The following is a 4,506-nucleotide window of genomic DNA, read 5'->3' on the forward strand; positions in this document are numbered from 1 at the left end:
ATCTTTCGATTACCGCACGGTCGTCAGTCAAGATACCTCCATGTTTATCTCTGCACATTTCGGCCCGTGGCACAAAGCCTTTGCAAGATCCGTTGAGTCTCTGATAGAACTGAAAGTTTGATGGCAATCTTATCTTATCTTATCTTATTAATCTAATTATCTTATTATCTTATTAATCACAGCCACAATCAAGGATTCCTGGAAATAATTTTATTTATTTCTAATCATAGAAATACTTCAAATTATTTTCTTGTCAGTATTAGCATTTGCAAAATATTAAAAATATATCACAAATGTTTAATCGGCCAGGCCAACTGTGAAGTATTGCCGCAAAGACGATTACAGTGGACCCCCGTTCGTTTGAACGATTCCTCATGCAAACTAACGGGGTTAGTTTTTAATTTAAACAACTAGCAGCCCCCTAAATATGCTGAAACTTGTATGAACTGCCGCCCTGCTCTTTGTTATTGTTTTGATGGTTTGATTTAGTTGGTAGTTGCAAGCAGCGAATATTTTATTCTCCGATCGGATTTCTATCGTAATCGTTGGGAAACGAAATGTGAAACTGATTAAACACGCTAGATCAGTACAAACAAATCGTGTTCACGGGCATTGTCTGCGGAAGAAAATGATGCCATGTTGAGAATGACATTTGAACCATTTTTAATTTGCACGTCGTGCAAACCAGCGGGGTACAAATTAAAAAATGTTCAGATTAAAAACGGTCAAACGAACGGGGGTCCACGGTATACGAATTGAATCTTGTGTGAATAAGTTATTCATACATAGATGCATTTCTAAATCAACAGGGGATGAAGAAACGGGGACGTCTCGTACCAACCGTCTCTGAGTAATTTTAACTTTGTTTTCGTTGGGAGTATCTATGCTAGTAATGGTTAAGTGATACTCCGGATCCTCGGGGCTTGGGGATGAACTTATGGCATTTACTCCAAAAGCCCGGCTGCTGTTGGCCAAGGTTATAGCGCCTTATTTCGCTCTCTAAAATAGATCAAATACACCAACCACATGATAGCATATATCAATTAATTTGTTAAACAACAAAATGAAGCAATAATAAAGTAAATAAATTTACTTATTTCGTGAATGTAGTTGCATAAAACAACTTTAAAATAATGTAGTTATAAAACGATCTCACCAGTACTTCTGTTCCGTTAGAACGGCAGCTGCCGGCAGGTTCAAGTCGAATAATTAACCTGGACCTAAAGTCCAGCATGCTGTTAGCTAAGTTTGGTGGTCCCGTCTTTCGAATCGGTGTAGGAGGTGGTGCTGCTAACTTGGTTGATGTTCAGGAAGGGTGGTAAATTTGAAGTAGTTGGTTGAAACGGGTTGCGCTGGTGCGGTAATTTTTTCGGAAGAATTTCAGCGAGGCGATCCAACCATTACCGTGATGAGACCGTAGGTTGCCAAATATCAGGAGAACTCTGCCATTCTAGGGGCTCTAAACCACCGGAATTTCATGAAACAGGTTTTGGTTATGGCATTTTTCAACAGTAGCATTCGTAATATTTCGAAGACGTCTCCACTTGTGAACATTTAGTTAAAACACTTGATCACTCAATGACTATCCGAAACAAAACACTTTTGAAAATAATAGTTTCCACTTTTAATCCACTTGAATTTTGTCAAAAAACATGGAAAATGTCAGCGCAAAAAATTTTTACGTCCGCTTTTTTTCCGCAGTTTGCTTCGATCTCTCGAACTGAAAGTTTGATGGCAATCGGATAAAAACTCGAATTATGCTAATTAATTTTGTGTGTTGTAATGTTAATATGGACAGCATTTATGTCAACAAATATGTGTGCCATGTTTGATGAAGAACAGTCCAGGCGTTTCGGAGTTATGGCGGAACATACATTCATACTCACGTTCCTTGTCGCCCCCCTGTTAAGTCCCTCCCAGTCAGCACCCTCCCAATAATGTATCTTTTTCCTCTGATAATCCCTATAACGAAAGAGAATCACAGCCGTTTTTTTATATTCCTCCTCGGGGGCGTCCCTCCCTAACCCCTCTCCCCATAACACCATCACCTTTTTGTCTCCTAACCTCTTGCCCAACTGCAATCGGTCTAAACGAAAGAGAAATGCAACCCTTTTACCATTTAGGGACCCCGCTCTTGTCAACCACCTAGTGTTGATTTCTTTAAGTCAAAGAATATGTGTGCCAAATTTGGTGGACAACGGTCAAGCCGTTCTGGAGTTATGGCGGAACACACAAACATACTCGTTCACTTTTATATATATCGTACAGATTCAAGTCTAATTGTATGTCCCATTTCAAATCCTACTTCCCTTTAGATCCAATTTTAGTTTCAGTTCCAGTTCAATTAGAAACAAAGCTGCTAACTTAACACTCTGGTGCCAAATTCAAGTTCAATTTTGAGAAATTCAAAGTCGAATTTCCAATTAAATTTAAGTTGACATGAGTTTGAAATCAAAAACCAATTTTAATTCCAATTTCAAGTCCAAATCGAGTCCGAATCTAAGTTTAAACTGAAATGCAAATTATATTCTAATGCCAAGTCCTATTTTATGTATAGTTTCGAATCCAGGTTCAGGTCCATTGGGGTGGCCAGATTGGATCCCGTACTCTCTATGCACTTACAGGGTGTTCAATAAGTTCGAATACGCTTTAAAAATGCGTTTGAAAAATGAAAATACAAGATATTCTTTTCTGAGTCAATTTTTATTGAGAACTTTTACGACATATTTGGTGGAAGCAGCCTCTTTGTGCTTTATGACGAGCTTGAGACGTTTCTCAAAAAAATCACACGCGGCACGCACCTGATCCATGGGCATCTCGTTCCACATCTTGGAAATGAGCTTCTTAAATTGGTCCATAGTGCTCACTTTATGGTCGCTCTGCTTGGCCAGCATGTACGACCATCCATAAAAGTCCAGGGGATTAAGATCCGGGGAGCTGGAAGGCCACAAAGTCTTATCGAGAAAATCAATCAAATTCTCCCGACACCACGCTTGGACGATATTCCGGCCGTGTGGGCCGGTGCGCCGTCCTGTTGAAAGACGTAATGATCTTTCCCGTAGAGGTCATGAAGTGCCGGGGCCACAACCTTCTCCAGAACCTAGGTGTTATAGTACGCGGCGTTGATTTCCACGTTTTTCTCGGTAAACACCAGTGGAAGCTTCTCATGCTTGGATACGGCCCCCAAACCATCATCGACGCGGCGCTCTGGAACCGCGGGATGTTTATGTGGGACGGGGGGATGATGGCCAACGCCGGCGCCCACAGCCGATCATTTTGGATATTGTGCGGCTGTTGCAAGATGTTTCTCATCAGAAAACACGAACTCCTGATCAGAGTGCCGCGAAAGTACCAGTTTTGCTCTGTCCAACCTCTTCTTCGCTGTAGCCTCCGTTACCCCGTGAACTGCGCGTTTCTTGTACGGCTTGCATCCCAGGTCCTTCGCCATGATGGTGTGGCCAGTCCCGATCGACACATCCAGGTCAATAGCGGTCTTCCGGATCGAGGCGCTCATATTTCGACGAACCCGCTCCCTTACCATCTTGATGGCTGCTGGCGTCCTCGCCGAACGCGGCCGCCCGGATCTAGGACGGTCCTTGGCCGAGTCCGTCTTCCGGTACCGACGGATGGTGTTATAGATGAAATTCCGCTTCGCCCCGTGGGATTTTAACCGCCGAAATATGTCGCTGGGTTGCTCACCTCTCGCAAACAACTTTACTACTGTTGCGGTACTCCTTTATCGCGCGCGGTAAACAAATAACAAATGACATCAAGTCGACACCTTGCGCGTCGGTTAGCCTATATATAAGGCTAAAGCTGACACCAATACTAATACACAAAATGCACATGATGCGCACTTCACAACGATGAAAAGTTGTATTCGAACTTATTGAATACCTTGTACTTCTACCATTCGAGAACCAGGGTGGCTCTTGCCGTACCAAGAATTCCTCTCCACTATACTCGGCCCTGGGCTACTCGTCTTCAATTCGTCGAGCGTCTCGACACTCGTAAGACGGCTTCAACCTATCGAGGCATCTAGTACGTTGGGCCCCTCTATTCTTGGTGCCAGTGTGGTTCTTGAACAGGGCGGATTTCGCTGCACAATCGTCCGGCATCCTTGCGACGTGGACGACCCTTCGTAGTATCCCAACTTTCGCCAGGTGTACGGAGAGAATCTTTTCAAGTAATGCCTGCAACGCATGTGTTAGTTGCGCCCTGTCGAAATGATATGCGACTGCACCCATCTCCAATCTACGCCACTGACAGATCAACCACACCAGTCAGCATGCAAGGGATCGTCCCGCGATCGAAGGGCAATGCGGACTCGTCTGACCGATCTCGACGTACAATAGAACAGAATAACAACAAAACCTGTGCTAGATCAGTGTGCTGTTAGCGGCGATTTCTTAAATCTACTTAAAATTATTCTTAATCTACTTAATCTATCTAAAAGTTACTGTAAAACTAGTTAAAAGTAATCGTAAACCTATTTGCTTATACTAG

This window comes from Sabethes cyaneus, chromosome 1 (assembly GCF_943734655.1).
Source record: "Sabethes cyaneus chromosome 1, idSabCyanKW18_F2, whole genome shotgun sequence".
NCBI lineage: Eukaryota > Metazoa > Arthropoda > Insecta > Diptera > Culicidae > Sabethes > Sabethes cyaneus.